General features: G+C 44.2%; 1 long non-coding RNA gene across 4 annotated transcripts in view; it reads left to right on the forward strand.

The window, feature by feature from the left end:
• The window catches only part of LOC113610926 (uncharacterized), an 83,905-nt gene that overhangs the window by 16,371 nt on the left and 46,190 nt on the right, over positions 1–21,344 (forward strand). For 3 of the 4 annotated variants that reach the window (XR_003429293.1, XR_003429294.1, XR_003429296.1), the window contains 2 exons: positions 10,622–10,675; positions 19,313–19,386. This is a non-coding gene — a long non-coding RNA (uncharacterized LOC113610926). Of the gene's footprint in view, positions 1–10,621; positions 10,676–19,312; positions 19,387–20,842; positions 20,973–21,344 lie in introns of those variants that run through there. The other variant, XR_003429295.1, reaches the window with a different exon arrangement.

Raw genomic sequence — 21,344 nt, forward strand, 5'->3', positions numbered from 1 at the left:
TGAGAGTAAAAAAGTGGTTGCCTTCTCCTGTCTTGACTTAGCGTGTTTAGCTGAACCATAACCACTAGAGTATACTAGAGTGTATGTGTGTGTGTGTGTGTGTGTGTGTGTGTGTATAAAAATCGATCCTGTGGTACTTGGTGACTTCGGCTGCCTAGCCCTTGCAACAATTTTCTTCTGTTGTTGTTATTTTCCCTTGGAATCACAGGCGTGAGCAAACTAAGGAAATAATAATTTACTCTTACTGCCTTTAGTGTCTTCCAGAGGAAGGGGTGGCTGGAATCAGTGTAGACCAATCCAAGGAGTGCACATCTGCCAGAATTGCAGCTCAGCTTCCTTGCCTCCGGCATGTGTATCTTTCTGCAGGGTGGGCCCTAGACCAGACGTAAGTTAGCCGCAGGGTGACTGCTTGGCTGGTTAGCTGGCTGGCTTAGAAGGGTGTGAAGGGGCAGCAACATAAGGAGGTAGGGGTTAGGCAGGGCTGTATCTGAAAGAGGGGCAGGATGATTAGTTTTTCCTTTCTCTCCTTTGGCTTCGTTGCGATACTCTGTGTGGGTCTTGTTAGCTCGAATCTGGATGAGACTCACCCAAATAGACAGTTCTGAGATACAAATCACATCCCCTTACCTTCTAGAATCACTGCCAAACTCATTATGGTTAAAAGATTTCTAAGACTCAGTACAGCATTCACTTTGGTTGGAGTTTTCCATTTAAATTTATTTCACACATATAAGCATTATGTCCTTTATGATGTGTTTTTAATTGTTCATCAGTTATTCCAGATTGAACCACTTTACAAAATTTCTTTGTGTTTTCTTTATGGGAGAACATCGTTCGATGGTTGCTGTTTATATTCCCCCCTTTCTTTCCCAGAAACAAAATTTTAATTCTTCACTTTGACTTTTTCATGTCCACCTCTTCCTGTTTCATACTCCTGCTGTTGATTGACACTTTCCTCACTAAGTTTCCTCCTACTTCCCAATATCAAAACCTAAGCTTTTTTCTCTTTTCCATATCTTTAGTTTGAGATGTTGTGTATGATTTCTAGTAAAACTGGTAAGTGATCGAAGATACTTAACTTTGAGCCAGTTAGACTCTCTCAGCCTTCTGTGATCTTTCCAAGGACTTCAGAGTAATTCACCTTGAAAACTAAAATATGTCATTGCAGTACTTCTTTTATCATCTCCAAATATCTGGGAACTAGGTAGAGGCAAGTTTTATCCCTTCTACCTTAAGAATGGTCAAATCAAGTTTCAGAGATGAACTTTGTCATCATCCTGCTGGTTGTTTGATGTCCAGGCCAAAGTAATCAAATGCTGACCTGTGGATTCTGCATTATTACCTCCATCCTGGGCTAAAAAGGACACTGGGACAGGCTGAAGGAGACTGCTCTGCATCGTGTGGGTGTTAATGGTCTGGCAGAGGCAGGACTCTGAGGTTATAGGTCCCCAGAAGGCAGGGACCCCAGCATCTAGGCAATCCTCCTTTTATATCTTATGCGTAGCTGGGCCTTTGGGGCCTGACCCAGCTCTCCCAGCAGGACCCTGTGGTAATCCTCGTCTACAGAGGATGTGGACACAGTGGGGATTTAGCTGTCAATAATATAGACAGTAGAAAATTTCAAATGTTGCTTCTTAAAGTAACAAGTGATGGCTGAGGATGTGAGAGAGAATGGCCTTCTCTGCAGTTTATCAAATGAAGTATTGACTATGAAAATGGTTTCTAAATTGTAAAAACATGGAACACATGATGGCTATTGGTACTACATTATAAATTGCATGTGTTGTTTTTCTCCCAGGATTTTAAAGAAAGACCTCAATGGTCTCAAGTATTACCATAGTTAAGAAACTTCAAAATTCACTTTATTTACCTTACTTCTGATTAGTGCATTTTTGTTTTGCTGGAAGGTAGAGCCCATGGCTTAGTTATGTTTTCTCCAGCTTCACTGAGGTGTAATTGGTATGTAAAAAACTGCAAATAATTAATATATATATAATTTGGTGAGTTTGGACATGTGAATGGACCTAGAAGACATTATGCTAAGTGAACTAAGTCAGTCACAGAAGGACAAGTACTGCATGATTCCTCTTATATGAGGCATCTAAAACAGTCAAAAGCAAGGATGGTGGTTGCCAGGGGATGGGGGGATGGGGATATGGGAAGGGGGTTGGTGTTCCATAGGTATAAAGTTACAGATATATAGTACAAGATGAGAAAGTTCCAGAGGTCTGCAGTACAATGTAGTGCCTATAGTTAACAATAAGGTATCATGTGCTTAAAAATTGATTAGTGCGTTTTTTTTTATGTCATTGGGTTTCTCTCTGGATCTGCCTAAGCATGAGAATTCACCTTTTTATGTTTATTTATTTTTATTTTTCTGGTAAAATCTGTGTACGCATATGTTTTATTTACTTATTTATTTATTGGAGTATAGTTGCTTTACGATGCTGTGTAAGTTTCTGCTGTACAGAGAAGTGAATCAGCTGTATGTACACATATATCCCCTCTTTTTTGGATTTCCTTTCCATTTAGGTCACCACAGAGCATTAAGTGGAGTTACCTGTGCTATACAGCAGGTTCTCGTTAGTTATCTGTTTTATACATAATAGTGTATATATGTCAGTCCCAATCTCCCAATTCATCCCACCCCACCCTCCCCGCTTGGTGTCCGTACATTTGTTCTTCACGTCTGTGTCTCTATTTCTGCCTTGCAAACAGGTTCATCTGTACCATTTTTCTAGATTCCATGTATATACGATACTTATTTTACTCTCTCTGACTTCCTTCACTCTGTATGACAGGCTCTAGATCCATCCACGTCTCTACAAATGACCCAATTTTATTCCTTTTTATGGTTGAGTAATAGTCCATTGTATATATGTGCCATGTCTTCTTTATCCATTCATCTGTCGATGGACATTTAGGTTGCTTCTGTGACCTGGCTATGGTAAAGAGTGCTGCAATGAACATTGGGGTGCATGTGTCTTTTTGAATTATGGTTTTCTCAGGGTATATGCCCAGTAGTGGGATTGCTGGGTCGTATGGTAGTTCTATTTTGAGTTTATTAAGGAGCCTCCATACTGCATACTGTTCTCCATAGTGGCTGTACCAATTTACATTCCCACCAACAGTGCAAGAGGGTTCCCTTTTCTCCACATGTTCTCCAGCATTTATTGTTTGTAGACTTTTTGATGATGGCCATTCTGACCGGTGTGTGGTGATACTTCATTGTGGTTTTGATATGCATTTCTCTAATGATTAGTGATGTTGAGCATTCTTTCATGTGTTTGTTGACAATCTATATATCTTCTTTGGAGAAATGTCTACTTAGGACTTCTGCCCATTTTTGGATTGGGTTGTTTGTTTTTTTGATATTGAGCTGCATGAGCTGTCTGTATATTTTGGAGATTAATCCCTTGTCCATTGCTTCATTTGCAAATAGTTTCTCCCATTCTGAGGGTTGTCTTTTGGTCTTGTTTATGGTTTCCTTTGCTCTGCAAAAGCTTTTAAGTTTCATTAGGTCCCATTTGTTTATTTTTGTTTTTATTTTCGTTACTCTAGGAGGTGGGTCAAAAAAGATGTTGCTGTGATTTATGTCAAAGAGTGTTCTTCCTACGTTTTCCTCTAAGAGTTTTCCAGTGTCCAGTCTTACATTTAGGTCTTTAATCCATTTTGAGTTTATTTTTGTGTATGGTGTTAGGGAGAGTTCTAATTTCATTCTTTTACATGTAGCTGTCCAGTTTTCCCAGCACCACGTATTGAAGAGACTGTCTTTTCTCCATTGTATATCCTTGCTTCCTTTGTCATAGATTACTTGACCATAGGTGCGTGGGTTTACCTCTGGGCTTTCTATCCTGTTCCATTGATCTATATTTCTGTTTTTGTGCTAGTGCCATGCTGTCTTGATTACTGTAGCTTTGTAGTATAGTCTGAAGTCAGGGAGCCTGATTCCTCCAGCTCCGTTTTTCTTTCTCAAGATTGCTTTGGCTATTCGGAGTCTTTTTTGTCTCCATACAAATTTTAAGATTTTTTGGTTCTAGTTCTGAGAACTCACCTTTTTAATTTCCTCAGTGCTTCACAGTTCTGGGGATAGTGCAGGGATGCTCCTCTGTTGGAGGTTAGAGCAGATTCCCCAAGCCCTTACTTTGTCAGCACTTCACTTTCTGAAAGAAGAATCTGGCACGGCCTCATGTTTATTCTTGGTTATTCTTCCCAATTTTCTGTCACTCAGAGCTGTCCGAGCCAGGGAGTTGGTGTGGGCACAGGGGATTTTGAGACCTGGCCTGATCCCAGGCAAATATTCAGTAGCACAGCACTTAACCCCAGGCCAGGTTCTGTTCTCTGGAAATTTTCCCCAAACCTGGAAAGAATAGCCACAAACTCCCTTAAACACACAGAGATAGCACTAAAGCCACAAACTTTATTCCCCAAGGCACTTTATTTTCTAGTGCCTTGCTTGTTACATAGCTATAAAGAGTTTTGTAATCTGGTTCCTAACTGTACAGATTAGAAGCAACAGGAAGAGATGTTGGAGTGGGGGATGGGGGGGAAGAAGCTCAGAGATACTGACAGAGGAAGTGCTGGCTGAAGGCCTGATATCCTGAAAAGAGACAGAAAAACAAAATGGCATAACATAATAAAGCATGTTGATTCTGATTACTCTGAGTTAGCCAGAAGAACATCGAGTGAATTAAGAAATCTGGGAAGCGTGTAATATATGCACGTATATTTCATGTCATCAAAGATACTGTTTAAATGTTTTGGTGTTTAAAGGATATGATTCCCTTATCTGTACAAATCCAGTTATTTCTAACTCTGCCGTACCTCACCTAAGCTAGAATTATGGGGTATTTCCTGTGATGACAATATAATGCTTTTTTATGGTGAGGATTTGAAGCCCTGAGAGGAGCTGAATCTCAGTCTTGTTTTGTGAGAGTGATTCAGGCGTTGAGTAAGAATGTGATTTGAATCCTGAATTCATTCGTTCTCGCATTTGGTACTCAGTAGAGGCGTCGCATTTCAGACTTTATCTAAGGCTCCCTTAACTACCTCTAGGCTTTTTCTGACATTTTTACGATTGGCCTAGAAGCCACCTGTGATCCTCTGTGGAGGCCCGAGCTGTGTGGGAGTGCAGCTCAGGGTTTGGGGTTCCCAAACAGGAAGTGATTTCGGTCCTCAAAGAAGTCGCTGCCAGCCTGTCGTCTGGGTTCACTGTGCTGCTGGACCAGCCCAGCCTCTTCGTCACCACCTCTGAGTCAGAAGTCTGGGCAGGGCGCAGAGGCTGATGTGCATATTCCACTCTGGCAACCTATCCCGTTCTCATGGCCATGAGCTTTCTGACCGGCTGCTGTGAACTGGCAGGCCTTGGGTGGGAGGGATGCTGGTCGGGCCAGGGCTTTCTGCTGCCGTCATGTGCATCTGCAATTGCCTCCTTCCTTTCGCTGGTCAATTAATAGTCTGGCCACGCACCTCTGCCGGCAGGAAAGTCTGTTTTGTTCACTCCTCTCCCTGCCTGACCCCCCACCCCATGACACAGAGCGTGATTGACTTGGCTCAAAGCAAAGCAGCAGTGAGGCTGCAGAGCCTGTAAAGCAGTGAGAAACATGTCTCACTTAGCCCTTGCAATTGTGCTGCCGCGGCTGTGCTGGCCCTTAACGTGCTTCACCAAGGGGTGGTTGCTAATTTGGAAATTTAACGCATCCCCCTTCTTTGGGGATGATTCTTATGGCAGTAGAACTACTGAATAGGGCTGAATACCACTAAAATGTGGTAAAGCACTGGACTGGAAATCAGGAAAACCGGGTTCTGGTCCTGGAGCAGTTGTGTGGTCCTAGACAAATTTCTCTCTCTCTCTCTCTTTTTTTTTTAACATCTTTATTGGAGTATAATTGCTTTACAATGGTGTTTTAGTTTCTGCTTTATAACAAAGTGAATCAGCTATACATATACATATATCCCCATATCCCCTCCCTCTTGCATCTCCCTCCCTCCCACCCTCCCTATCCCACCCCTCTAGGTGGACACACAGCACGGAGCTGATCTCCCTGTGCTATGTGGCTGCTTCCCACTAGCTATATATTTTACATTTGGTAGTGTATATATGTCAGTGCTACTCTCTCACTTTGTCCCAGCTTACCCTTCCCCCTCCCCGTGTCCTCAAGTCCATTCTCTATGTCTGTGTCTTTATTCCTGTCCTGCCCCTCGGTTCGTCAGAACCTTTTTTTTTTTTCTAGATTCCATATATATGTGTTAGCATACGGTATTTGTTTTTCTCTTTCTGACTTACTTCACTCTGTATGACAGACTCTAGGTCCATCCACCTCACTACAAATAACTCAATTTCGTTTCTTTTTATGGCTGAGTAATATTCCATTGTATATATGTGCCACATCTTCTTTATCCATTCATCTGTCGGTGGACACTTAGGTTGCTTCCATGCTAGACAAATCTCTTCTTCATCTGTTGGAGGGGGAGGGGCAACGGTTGCATTCGATGATCTCTATAACGTCCAAGTGCTCGTCCTTCCATTCTCTTTCCTGTTCATGCAGACAGAAATGTTCTGGTCCGTTCTTGAGAGTGCCTTCTCTTTTCCTTGGTCTCCATATCTCCCTTCACCTGAGCCTCTCTTGTGGTGAAGAAGTCATGAATCTATTTCTTTTGAAAGCTGCCCAGGGAATTGGGCAAGATTGTATTAGAGATGCCTAAGTTCTGGGAGTTTTGATTTTGGAACTGACATGGAATTCAGGATTAATAGAGGTATTGTAGTCCCATCTGGAATTTTATCTCAGAATCACAGGGAGATCAGCCCAGCTAACTGTGCTGCAGTAAGATTTGGAACTAGACATCTCAGCTGCAGTTTACTCTCTTGCAAGTGACTTGAGCGGGTGCAGGAGGAATTAGCTGTGCCCTCACCTCTCATCCTTAGCGCTGCCCAGAAAAGCAGGAGTGGAGGCTGGAGAGGGTGTGGCAGCAAACTTGGGCCCGGATACCTGACAAGTGGCCGACTTTATTAAATGCCCACTGTTTGGTGACTGAGCCAGGCATTGTGGAGCAGGGAGACTGAGAGGACAGCTTTCTACAAACAAACCCTGCCTGTTCTTGCTTTTGGGCCTCCATCAAGTTGTTTTCTCCAATTGGCAGGCCTTCCCTCTCTTCTTAGCTTATTGAAAATCCTCACCATCCAGGAAGTTCCACCTCTTGCGTGAAGTTCAGCAAACTTTTACCGAGGCCCTTGCAGTTCCCCAGCCCTCTTTGGGGGATATAAAGATGAATAAAGACTTACTCCCTGTCCTCGGGCGGACTATGCTATATAAATATATTGTCCTGCTTGGGTCACTGTTGCTTCATGTTTCTTCCTTTCTCCTCTTCAGCCAAAGCTTAAGCCCCTTGAGGGCAAAGGCTGTGTTTCGGGGGGCTCACAGCCACTTCAAGTTGGGTGATTCACTAGAAGGACTCATAAGATTCAACAGTGGGTTTTAGTCACAGCTAAGGTTTCTTACAGCAAAGGATACAGAGAAAGGCAGTGGGAAAAATATACGCATCGCTCAGGCACAGGCTTCCAAGTTCTTCCCTACCCAGGGCCACACAGGAGCAGCTCACAGCAAACTACAGGGACACCTGTGACATGTCTATGCCCAGGAAAGTCCACCAAGTCTCAGGGTCTGAGGTGTTTATGAAACAAAACTCAGGACTCCAGCATCGAAAGCAGGTACATCATGGCTCTTCTCAAACACTCCTGAGAGGTCCTCCCTGAACTGGTACAAACATGCCCCATTTCTCTGGACAGATACGTAAAACAACAAGGTCAATCAGAGACATAAAAAAGCCTTCTGAGGGCCATAGTCCCCGGGGTAGGTCAAGGGTCAATTATGATGCCAGGCTCCCCTGGAGACACACAAGGACTGATTGACAAGACCTTCTGTTTTAACTCCTTCTTCCAAGCTGTGTCTGGTACAGTTCATGTCCCCTCTCAGAGTGCTCAGTGTGGGGCAACACAAGACCTGGCGTCTCCTCCGAGCTCCACTCAGATACACGTCACTATCTACTCACCCCATCCAGTCCCGTAGACACTGGCACGTGAACCTGTCAAAATGTGAACTCGAACCGCCCCGCCCCCAACCACTCTTTCCCATCTCAACTGTCAGCATCAGTTGCTCTATTGCTCAAGCCCCCAGATCTGGGCATCATCCTTGATTCTCCTCTTCCTCTCACCTCCCACAGCCAATCTGTAATTCCTGTTGATTTGAACTCTGAGGCGTATCCCAAATGTGCCCACCTCCCATTCTTTCGAGCACCCTGCTCCAATCCACCATCATCTTCCATCTGCGTTACTGACCTTCTTAATGTTTCTGTTTGTCTCCCTTATGGTGTGTTCTCCCCTCACCACCCAGAGTGATCCTTCAAAATGTGTAGCAGATGTTGTCACTCCCTGCCATTCACAGCCTCCAGTGGCTCCAATGTGCTCGGATTAAAATGCAAGCATTTCACTGCCCTGCTCCCTCATCATGCTCCAGCCCCAGAGCCGGTGGGTCAGTCTGTGTCCTCCTTGTGTGATATTCCTTCTTCCAGGACTGTTCTTCCCCTAACTCTTCAAATGCTTGGATCCTTCTCATCCTTAGCATTTTATTCCCACCGTCAGCCCCTCATAGAGACCTTCTCTGACCAGCCTTGCCTGGTAGCCTTGCCTCTTGCCTCACCTGAAATCATGATTGTTTATATATTTGCTGTCACTCAGCGCTGGCTGGAATGTAAGCTTGTGAGAGAAGACGCTTTTCTATCTAGTCCACAGTTTATATCCCCAGCACCCAGCACCATGGCAAATTCAGAGTAGGCATTCAGAAATATTTGTTGGTGCATGTAGCAGATAATTAATAAATAATCAGTATGTGACTACTTAACAGTGACGAGCCGGTCTCTGCCCTTAAAAGTTTACATTCTACTGGAAAGTTGGGTGAGAACCAGCAAAACATGCAGAAAACTTCTCTGTGCTTTCCGGTATCCAACATAGGGCATGTCAGTCCTGCTGTCCTGGACAGCAGAAACCAGCAGACTGCAGAGGGGCCCCATCGAGCAGCTCGAATCTCTCCAGCCCATTGCTCTCTTTGATGGGCTTCTAGGGGCTGTTGGAAGGGAGATACCAGCAGCCTGAAAATTCCAAATGGAAGGCAAGGATCGTGGGGCACTTCTGTCTTCTGCAGGGTAGGGGCAGTGGTGTTTTTGCCAGAGCAGTGCTACCAGTGTACTTGCACCATGCTTCTGGCTTCTTCAGAGCCTGACTTTATGGGTCTCAAGAGATCCTGGAACTGTCTAATATTCTTCAATAAATTTTCTTTCTACTTAAACTAGTCAGAGTGGATTCTGTAGTTTGCAACTAAGAACTCTGACCTATCTAACAGGTTGAGGGGGGAAAAAAGATGGAAAATCAGAATCCTGACTTATAACTGACACTTAAGCTTGAATGGAAAATGTTAAAATTATACTGACGTTGGGGGCATGACTTTGAAATTGAACTAACACGTGTAACTATATCCAAGTGATATGCTAAGTTTGAGGGAGAGTAATTTATTTACTCACATGCCTGGGGAAAATTGTGTATGTGTTTTTTTTTTTTTAGATCTTGGGGGTAGGAGTTTATTAATTAATTTATTTATTTTTGCTGTGTTGGGTCTTCGTTTCTGTGCGAGGGCTTTCTCTAGTTGTGGCAAGCGGGGGCCACTGTTCATCGTGGTGCGTGGGCCTCTCACTGTCGCGGCCTCTCGTTGCGGAGCACAGGCTCCAGACGCGCAGGCTCAGTAGTTGTGGCTCACGGGCCTAGCTGCTCCGCGGCATGTGGGATCCTCCCAGACCAGGGCTCGAACCCGTGTCCCCTGCATTGGCAGGCAGACTCTCAACCACTGCGCCACCAGGGGAGCCCTGTGTATGTTTTTATGTGTATGTACAGGTCCATTAAAAAAAGACAAGCATTTTCTTCTTTCAGTTATATGCTATTATAAACCAGCATAGCTTTTATTACAAGTATGTCAGTTACTAAGGGAAAGAGACTTAAAATATTTTAAGAAAGCAAAACTAAAGTATAGGGACTCCTCCCATACAGGAACTCACGTGTTCCCAGAGAGTTTAACAGAGAGTTAGCTTAAAATGTGTATCCTCCCTTATGGTCAAAGTCCTACAAGTGAAAACAAAACACCATTTCCCTTATCAAATTGGCAAAGACTTTTTAAAAATGTTATTACTCAGTGTTGGTGAAAGTATGAAGAGATAGGTACTTATATGCCCTGCTGCTAGACATGTAAGTGAGTACAACCTTTCTAGAAAGCCATTCTACAGTCTGGAACAAGGGCCTAAAAAATGTTCATATTCTTTTTCCCAGTAAACTCAATTCTAGGAGATTCATGTTAAGGAAATGATCAGAGATTATGTGCAAGAATGTTCCTTGCAGCAGTTTTGTAATACCGAAATCTTGGAAGCAAGATAGATGTTTAACACTCAGGAAATAGTACCATCACAAGGTGAAATATTATGCAGCCATCGTTATGGAGGGTTTTGAATACAGGCACGTAGAATGATGATGATGATGGTGGTGATGATGGCCAGCACTTATTGATCACTTACTATTTGCCAGGGACGACTACACCTCTTCACGGGAATTCTCGGATCCTTGAAACAACACTTTAAGGTGAGTGCTATGATTATTCTCATTTTGCAGATAAGAAAGCTGAGGTTCAGAGAGCTTATGTAACTTGCCCAAAGTCACACTGTAAGTAAGCAATAGAGCCAGGGCTTGAATCCAGGCCTGACTACTCCAAATTTACATAAAGGCTGTTAACGGTAGTAATCTTTAGGTGATGGGATTATAGGGATTTTTAAAATTTTCTAGTTTCTATTTTCCTTTATGCTCTCAATTTTATACAATAATCACTTATCAGTTTTATAATCGGAAAAAAAAAAGCAGCTCCTCCCAGGTATTCCTGCCACCCAGGGATATAGTGACTTCTGGCGGAAGTGTCCAGGAATGAGGGTAGGGCCGAGGGCCTTGGGGCGGGAAATACTGAAGAGTTTCCTTGGGCTCGGCCTCCCCTGCTCCATGGTTTTTCCTAAGAACACTGCCCCCTAACTGGACTGGACAAGCAGCCGCCTTGGTCTGGGTTCTTGCTTCTGTCCAAGTAGAGTCTTGCTGAGGAAAGGAATGGCATATGAGCAGTGGCAGAGGGCGGGAACTGCCTGGGTTTTGAACTTCCTCCTAAAACTGCCTACCTAAATTCCTGGGTTTCACACTGCTTGCCTCGTAGCTGTGTGCTATGCAGCAAGAGTTCTGATTTGGCGCCTCTGGTATGCTTCTCTGCCACCTCTGCCTTTAGACCAGGGGTCAGTCAGCCTCCTTCTGGCTCTGGCTGGGCAGCAACCTTGTTGAGGGGGCCTCGTGTGGCCGCCAGCGGGTCATCACAGCTTGTCCTGTCTCCATACGTGAATCGGCGACTCCACCTCCCACCTGATCACAAACGGTCTTTTCCCCAGACTTGGGTCGTTGAGGGAAGATGAGGCAAGAAAATGCAGCAGACTCAGTGTGACCCCCTGCTCTAGGCCTGGGAAAGCTTCCTCAGTGCTCCTGCCTTACCAAGAATAAGTCAGTCCATGAAAGAAAGACACTCAGGGAGTTTGCCTCAGGTTAACCGAGAGACCTGGGGATGAAACTGAGCCCTCCTGCTTTCTGGGCCCCCTGTGCTGCCTATATTTAGCCACGCTGCCCCGAGCCTTGTCCACCTTGTCCGAGAGCCAAAGCAGGCAGTCTGCTCATGAACATTCCTGTGCCTGCCAGCTCACGCCAGCCAATCATTTAGATGTCTGTCTTAAAACGCGAGGCTCCCCTTGCACCCAACTCCGAGGGCCTGCAGAGAATACACACCAAGGGATTCACAGCCCGAGTTTTTCCCGAGGCCAAGTGACCTCAGACAAATGCCTGAAAGTGAAAGGCATGTGTCTCACTGCTTCGCCTTGGCAGGGCTCAGCCGGTGGCTCCCTCTCAGACCCACTGTTCCTGGTCACAGTTCTTTGAGTGTGTTGACCTACTTTCTCCCCTTCGGAGGGAAAACAGAAACCAATACATGTCTCGTGAGTGCTCTTGCTTTCAGGAATGTTGATTCTTCTGCCCCCTTGTCCTTTCCACGCTCCATTATCACTCTGCTCTACCCACTTCAAGCATGACTGGAGCAGAACCCTGAGTGGCGCTTACTGTCCCTGTTTTACAGCTGTGTTTTCAGAGGTGGTGTGGCCCACACGTCACGGGGATGGGGACAGAGCCTGCCCACCCCTCCTTTCCCTACTGTAGCCCCTGCTGTTAAGTGGCATGCTCTGGAGTGAAGTTGCTTCTGCATGAGAACCTTTTGGGAATCAGCAGGGTGTCTCTGACTTTGTGACTGGGGGCATTATGGACTGAGAGACATCCAGCTTGACTTGACCATTTCCTACATCTTCGATGTGGGCCTCCGCGAAGAGTCTTAGGTGGCTCAACCCTTTAGTTGCTTTGACAGGCAGAATTCTTTGGACAGTGTGTACAGGTGACTCTCAAATACATACATTGAGATTTTCGGTGGCAAATTAATCGTTTTAGGCTGTCTTTACCCTTCCCAGTATGCATGCCATTGCCCACTTCTCTAGACATCAGTTAGAATCAGCTTGGAAAATATATACTTATTTTAATATCAGTCTGAGAAAAATTAATTAGATGGATAAATCCGCTGGGGTTCAGAGGTAGGTTATGGCTGCGTCGTATGATGGATTCCAGAGTGCCTCTGGGATTATTGACTGGCTTTAATAAGCTGCCATGTCTGTTCTCCATGACCGTGGGTAATTGAGTGTATCTTATTTAGCTCCTCTATCCCTGGCTGCTTTGTCTCCTTTCTTCCCAACTCGTCCCTGTGTGCAGAGCAGATCATATATAACCAGCCTGCCTTCTAGCATCCTATTAGATTTCATTGACGTTGGGTAACATGTGATCTTAGAAAGGTTCCAGGTCCTTTTCACCAGCTCCAAAATCATATTGGAGTCGTGGTGGCCACAGGAGGCTGCACCTCAGCAGCCGTCTGGGCCAGGGTTAGGGTGAGCCCTCCCTCTGGAGAGCTGAGCCAGCAGCAGGTGGGGAGACAGGGTGTGGCTGCGGACGACAGTCAGGGATCTCTGCTTCTTGTGGCTGTAAAGTGCCTGTCCTGCACTGGATCATCTGGGTTGGTTGGAGGCACAATGAGAATGAATAACAACGGGACCTCTGTCTCCCCAGAACTGGAGAGGGGAGGGTGCGACTGGGATGGGGCACGAGGGTGAACTGCAGGCAGTGGATAGAAAGGGTGATATTACTGAGGAGGTGAATGATGGAGGGGACGATAATGAAAGTTATTACCTTAACGTATGCCTCAAAGTTTCCCCAAGACGCTGAAGTGAGAAGAGCCAGACTGGCAGGGTGGTGAGAAGGGGGGCAGCAGTTGGAAGCAGCTCACCGAACCTACCCTGTCATAGCCAGCACACTCTGGTGCCACGCTGACCTATGCAGCCTTGTGTGACGAGGGCAATGTGCTTTGTGTGTGCTCCCCAGTGTGGCAGTCATTAGCCACGTGTGGCTTTTGAGCACTTAAAGTGTGGCTGGTGTGACTGAGGAACTGAATTTTTAGTTGTAGTTAATTTTAATTAATTTAAATTGACCTACATGAAAAGATGCTCATCATTGCTAATTATTAGAGAAATGCAAATCAATACTACAATGAGATATCACCTCACACTGGTCAGAATGGCCATCATCAAAAAATCTACAAACAATAAGTGCTGGAGAGGGTCTGGAGAAAAGGGAACCCTCCTACACTGTTGGTGGGAATGTAAATTGATACAGCCACTATGGAGAACAGTATGGTGGTTCCTCAAAAAACTAAAAATAGAGCTACCATATGATCCAGCAGTCCCACTCCTGTGCATATATCTGTAGAAAGCCATAATTCGAAAAGATACACGCACCCCAATGTTCATAGCAGCACTGTTTACAGTAGCCAAGACATGGAAACAACCTAGGTGTCCATCAACAGAGGAGTCGATAAAGAAGGTATGGTACATGTATACAATGGAATATTACTCAGCCATAAAAAGAATGAAATAATGGCATTTACAGCAACATGGATGGACCTAGAGATTATCATCCTAAGTGAACTAAGTCAGAACGAGAAAGACAAATACCATATGTATGATATCACTTATATGTGGAACCTAAAATATGACACGAATGAGCTTATTTACAGAACAGAAACAGACTCACAGACATAGAAAACAAACTTATGGTTACCAAAGGGGAGAGGCGGTGGGGGAGGGATGGATGGGGAGTTTGGGATTAGCAGATGCAAACTAGTATATATAGGGTGGATAAACAAGGTCCTATATAACACAGGGAACTATATTCAGTATCCTGTGATAAACCATAATGGAAGAGAATATGAAAAAGAATATATATATATATCTATAACTGGGTCACTTTCGCTATACAGCAGAAATTAGCACAACATTGTAAATCAGCTATACGTCAATAAAATTTAAAAAGTAAATAAATAAATTGACCTAGCCGTGTATGGCTAGTTTGTCCAATGGGGGCAGTGCAGCCCTAGAGTCACGGTTGACAAGGGTGAGTGGGGCGGTCCACATAGCACAGGGAGATCAGCTCAGCTCGGTGCTTTGTGACCACCTAGAGGGGTGGGATAGGGAGGGTGGGAGGGAGACGCAAGAGGGAGGTGATATGGGGATATATGTATATGTATAGCTGATTCACTTTGTTATAAAGCAGAAACTAACACACCATTGTGAAGCGATTATACTCCAATAAAGATGTTAAAAAAAAATAAAGCACGGACTGCAGCCGGCAGCCCTGGTGTAAATCCTGGTTTGCCATTTACTAACTCTGCAACCTCGCACAAGTTATCCAACGTCTTTGAGCCTATTTTCTCATCTGTAAGATGGGGAGCCTAACAGTACGGACATCACAGAGGGCTGTTGGAAAGATTGAATGAGGTAATCCATGTAAAACTCTCAACAAAGTGCCTGGCATCTATGAGGCTCTCAGTAAATGGTTGCTGTCAGGATGTTTTGATGTTAAGATGTTATGATGTTTCGTCCTATCTTACTTTTCTGTGCTTTGGCCCTCGTCGCTGAACATGAGTAAATCAACCTGACTTGCTAAGTGCCTGGAGGTGTGAGGATAATAACATTTGCCCTTATTGACTCCCTTGAGCTCCATAGCACAGGATCTGTTATTTGATTTTGTAACTTTATTGTGTCTGAGCTCTGAATGAAATGAGAGTTTTTAATGAAAGAAAAGATGAAATAGTCAAGGTCAGAATAATAACATGAAAAAAAGTCACATGTCCCACATTTCCAATTCCACATTCATTGAACAGGCATTTGCTGAGAGACTAGTGATTACAAGCACAGACTCTGGAGCTAGACTGACTGGGCTTGTATCCATTACTAGCTGTGTAACTTGAGCAAAGTTACTTAATTTCATATTTGTCTTTATTTCCTATTTGTCAATTGGGCATAATACTACCTGCCTCATAGGGTTGTTGTAAATGAATCAATACATGTAAAGCACTTATAGAATTACTTGGCACTGATAAGCACTTGATAAATATTGGCTGATGTGATTACTATATGCTAGGCACTATATTAGGTGCTGGTAAAACAAAGCTAAGGAAGTACCATCCCTGCCCTCATTAAGCTTATAGGCTAGTAGAGGGAGAGAGCTACATGAACATAGAAATACAATAAGATACTACAGAAAATAAAGATGCTCAGGATGCTGAGGGGACATCAAGAGAGAAGAGAGCAAGTTGGCTTGGTTGGAGGGCAAAACTTTTCATAAGGCTGGAGAGCAGGTAGTGGTGGGGTGCATCGCAGGTACATGTTTGTAGAAATAAACAAGGATGATGCATCCAGAGAACTAAAGGCAATTGATAAATTGGTATGCCTAGGGTGTAAGGGAGAGGGAGTAAGTGGAAGACAGGATTGAAAAGGTCAGCAGGAAGCAGGTCCTGAAAGACCTTATACATTAGGTATAAGAATTTGTACTTTATCTTCTTTTAAAAAATAAATTATTTATTTGTGGCTGCATTGGGTCTTCGTTGCTGCACATGGGCTTTCTCTAGTTGCGGTGAACGGGGGCTGCTCTTCATTGCAGTGTGCGGGCTTCTCATTGCGGTGGCTTCTGTTGTTGCGGAACATGGGCTCTAGGCACGTGGGCTTCAGTAGTTGTGGCACACGGGCTCAATAGTTGTGGTGCACGGGCTTAGTTGCTCCGCGGCATGTGGGATCTTCCCAGACCAGGGCTCGAACCTGTGTCCCCTGCATTGGCAGGCGGATTCTTAACCACTGCGCCACCAGGGAAGTCCTGTACTTTATCTTGAACAATGGGAAACCATTGAAAGGTTTTAAGAAAGGAAGTACCATGATCAAGGGATTTTAGAAGGACCCTACTGGCAGCAGTTGGGGGTCAATACTGGAGGCAGAGATATCAGCTAAGAAACTATTGTAGTCATCCAGGCATGAAATGATGAGATTGATGACCTAAGGTAACTGTCACGGGGATGGAAAGGTGGGGAACAGTACTGGAGATGTTACGAAGAGGTCCAACTGACTGGTGAATACAGAAGGAGGACCGGTTTTGAAGAGGAAGTCGATGGAGTCATTTTGGGACACACTGGGTTTATGTAAGGCATTTGATAGTGGTTCTGGAACTCCTAGAAGAAGGAGGTGAGGACTGGAGATACAAATGTGGGAGACATTAGAACTCTGCATCAGGCCCCCTTTTTCTCATTCTCTGCTTTCTTCCTAGGTTATTTATTCCCAGGGCTTTAAATACTGTATCTGTATTGATGAATTCAATTTCTAAACTTCCATCTCTAGCCCTGACCACCTCACTGAAGTCTATCTAGACTTCTTTAACTAGCCATCTACTTAGGATCTCCAGTTGGGTGACTCATACACATCTCAAATTTAGCATGTCCAGAACTCAGTTCTTGAAGCAATCCCCAACCCCGCTTGCTCCTCCCCTTGTCTTCCAGCCTCAGTGAATGGCACCTACCATGTGTCTAGTTGCTTCAGCCAAACACCTGAGGGTCAGACACTCTGGTTGTTCCTTCAAGCTGCCTTTGTAAGAATTCCTTCCCCTGCCCATCTCTTCTGAATCTCATTCTACTCTTCAGGCTCTTCTTGAAGTAATCCTAAGATCATACATTTCCCATGGCTTCAACAACCTCCATCCATCTCCCGACTCATTCATTCAGCAGATATTCATTGAGTACCTTCTAGGTGCTAGAGATTCATCAGGAACAAGGCAAATAGAGTTGCCACTCTCATGGAGCTTACATGCAAGTGGCAGGGAAAAAATATAATGAACAAGCAAACCAACAAATGAAACAACCGCAGATGACAGTAAGCGCTGGGAGAGAGTAAAACAGGAGATGCGATGCGACACTGACCAGGCTCAGGGCCTACTTAGTTGGGATGATCAGGGAAGGCCTCCCTGAGGAGCTGACACTGGAACTGAGACGTGGATGATGAGAGAACATTTTAGGCAAGTTCAAAGACCCTCAAGAGGGAGCAAATTATAGCTGGGAGCATAGCAAACAAGGATGGGATGAGATCAGAGATTTAGGCAAGGGCTGTATCTTACTAGGTCAAAGTAGAGAGCTTAGATGTTATGCAAAGTGTATTCAGAAGTCCTTGGAGGGCTTCAAAGCAGGGAGACTGATATGAGCTGATTTATATATTTAAAAGTGGGCTCTGGCTGTTGTGTAGAGAATGGCCTATGCAAGCAGGGAGACCGGGGAGGAGACTGTTGCAGTGATCTGGGAGAGATGACAGTAGCCTGCATTACAGTGGAGGCCACAGGCATGGAGAGAAGTAGAGAGACAGAGTATGTTTATTGGACAGAGGACTGGTGGAGTTTGCTGGATGAGGGATGGGAGATGAGGGAGAGGAAGGAATCAAAGGTACCAGCACAGTACCTAGTAGGTGCTCAATGAATATTTGCTGAATGAATGAGTCAGGATACGGATGGAGGTTGTTGAAGCCATAGGAAATGTATGATCTTAGGATTACTTCAAGAAGAGCCTGAAGAGTAGAATGAGATTCAAAAGAGACGGGCAGGGGAAGGAACGCTTACAAAAGCAACTTGAAGGAACAACTAGGGTGGTAGGAGGAGAAACAGGAAAGTGTGATAGTACAGAAGGCAATCCTGTTTCCCTCTCCAGAAGTAACCAATGCTAACAGATGGGTGGGTAGCCTTCCAAATCATCTTCTGTATATTTACATACATTCACAAATGTTTATATTACATGCATATGTAGTTTGGGGTTTTATGTAAATGAACTCATAGTACATGCATTATTCTAGCACTTGCTTTTTTTTTTAAAAAAGAAACAGCTTTGTTGAGCTATAATTCACATACCATACAATTCACACATTAAAAGTGTACAATTCAGTGGTTTTCAGTTACATTCACAGATATGTGCAACCACCACCATCATCAGTTTTTGGAACATTTTCAAAAAGAAACTCTGTACCCTTTAGCTATTACTCCCTTATCCACAATCCCCACCCATAACCCTGAGCAACCACTAATCTCCTTTCAGTCTCTACAGATTTGCCTATTCTGGACTTTCATATAAATGGAAGTATATAATAGGTGGTCTTTTGTGACTGGCTTGTTTCACTTAGCACATGTTTTTGAGGTTCCCCTATGTTATAGCATGAGTCAGAACTTCAGTCTTTTTATTGCTGAATAATATTCCATTGTGCATATAGACCACATTTGGTTGATCTATTCATCAGTTGGTGGACACCGGGTTGTTTCCACTTTTTGGCTATTATGAATAATACTGTTCTGAACATTCAAGTACAAGTTTTGGTGTAGACGTATATTTTCATGTCTCTTGAGTATGTACCAAGGAGTGGAATTGCTGGGTCATATGGTAGCTCTATGTTTGACGTTTTGAGGAACTGCCACACTGTTTTCCAAGGTGGCTGCACCATTTTACATTCCCACAAGCAGCCTGTAAGGGTTCCAGTTTCTCCACATCTTCACCAACACCTGTTACAATCTATCTTTTTGGTGATTGCCATACTCAGGGTTGTGATATCACTTGCTTTTGAATTTAAGGTGCCTTGAATATTGTTCCATTTCAGCACATATAGATTTCTTGTGTATATAAGTGCTATGTAATATTCCACAGAGACTGTGCTTTTCAAGATGATCCTATCTGTACTGTTGTGTTGTTTCCTCCCCCAGGGCTCAGCACAATGGACATAGAAACAGCAGAGGTCGATGACTGCATTGATCCAAATTTGGAAGTTGTGTGGCAGGTAAGGCAGGAGGATGAGGTGAGAATGGTGTTGATGGTAATGGTGAGAGAGTTCTTGAAGTGAGTTACCAACGCTGGTGCATATCATTCCTGTGTAAGTGACAGTGAAGAGGAGCTGGAGTGGATGATACAGCATAGTGGCTGGAACCTTAAAAGTAGGGGTTTTGCATGACACTGGAAAGATAGTTTTGTTTTGTTTTGTTTTGCATTTACCCATTTCCTTTGTTGAGTTTTTCTTTCTTTTTTCTAAGATAAGCTGGGACGAAGTGAGAGAGTGGCATGGACATATATTCACTACCGAATGTAAAATAGATAGCTAGTGGGAAGCAGCCACATAGCATGGGGAGATCAGCTGGGTGCTTTGTGACCACCTAGAGGGGTGGGATAGGGAGGGTGGGAGGGAGACGCAAGAGGGAGGGGATATGGGGATATATGTATATGTATAGCTGATTCACTTTGTTATAAAGCAGAAACTAACACACCATTGTGAAGCAATTATACTCCCATATAAATGTTAAAAAAAAAGATTACATCATTCACTGTTTGTCTTCTTTAACAGATAATTCAGAACATAATATAACCTTCCTTTGTGACTCAGAATGGCCATTATGACCATCTGCTTTTGCCCTGGGCCTTTGAGGTATGTAGGAATATGTCTTTCCCTATTAAATGGGTCCCAGATTTCTGTGCTTTTGAAATTCTATCTCGTTTACTTTCCAGCTTTACTCTTTTTGGTGTCAGAGGCTGAGATCAGCGTATTCTAGGTTCTTCTAATGTACAGGTGTTTGACCAAGGACTGACCCCATACACCTCCTGTGAAGTTCATGGATTTTATGATGGCCATGTGACATGCTGTTTAGATGTTTTTTTCTTTTCTAGGTTTGTGGTTATATTATGGCAGAGGTTATGAGAAATCTGATCTCCAGAGAAGTGTCGGTGCTTCTTTAATATGATATAGCTATTTGGGGCTAGTTTTCTAGCATTGCAGGATTTAATGAATAAGTTTGTATTTACCTTATCCACACTCTTTTTAATGGTAGAGACCTGCTCTGTCCAATACAAGTAGCCACTAGGTACATGAAGCTTTTACAATTTAAATATAAATTAATTGAGTAAATCAGTAGTACTAGCCACATTTCAAGTTCTCAGTAGTCACGTGTGGCTAGTGGCTACCATACTGGAGAATGCAGGTGCACAACATTCCCATCATCACAGAAAGTTCTGTTTTTCAGCAGTGGTCTAGACTTCGAATCAGTCTCCTCTCAGGTTTCCCCTTTCCAGATTGAAGTCGCATGTTTTCAGCATGTCCTTGTGCAGTAGCCATGTTCCTACTACTCTGCGATACCCCCTGGCCTCCTACCCTGATCATGTCACTTGCCCTCTGTCAGTGTCTTAGTTCCTGTTGCTGCTATAACAAATTACCACAAACTTCATGGCTTAATACAACACAAATTTAGTATCTTACAGTTGTGGAGATCAGAAGTTTAAAATAAGCCATTTTGGGACTTCCCTGGTGGCGCAGTGGTTAAGAATCTGCCTGACAGTGCAGGGGACACGGGTTCGAGCCCTGGTCCAGGAAGATCCCACATGCCGCGGAGCAACTAAGGCCACGCACCACAACTACTGGGCCTGCGCTCTAGAGCCCACGAGCCACAACTACTGAAGCCCGCACACATGGAGCCCGCGTTCCGCAACAAGAGAAGCCACCGCAGTAAGAAGCCCGCGCACTGCAGCGAAGAGTAGCCCCTGCTCAAGGCAATTGGAGAAAGCCCGTGCACAGCAACAAAGACTCAAGGCAGCCATAAATAAATAAATAAATTTATTTTTTAAAAAATCTGCCATATTTTAGCTTCCAGAAGCCACCTGCATTCCTTGGCTCCTGGCCCCCTTCCTCCATCTTCAAAGCCAGCACGTAGCATCTTCAAACCTCTCTCTCACTGTCTGACCTCTGCTTCACAT

The sequence above is a fragment of the Aethalodelphis obliquidens genome, unplaced genomic scaffold, assembly GCF_003676395.1.
Source record: "Aethalodelphis obliquidens isolate GAN/ISIS:26980383/991018 unplaced genomic scaffold, ASM367639v1 scaffold66, whole genome shotgun sequence".
NCBI lineage: Eukaryota > Metazoa > Chordata > Mammalia > Artiodactyla > Delphinidae > Aethalodelphis > Aethalodelphis obliquidens.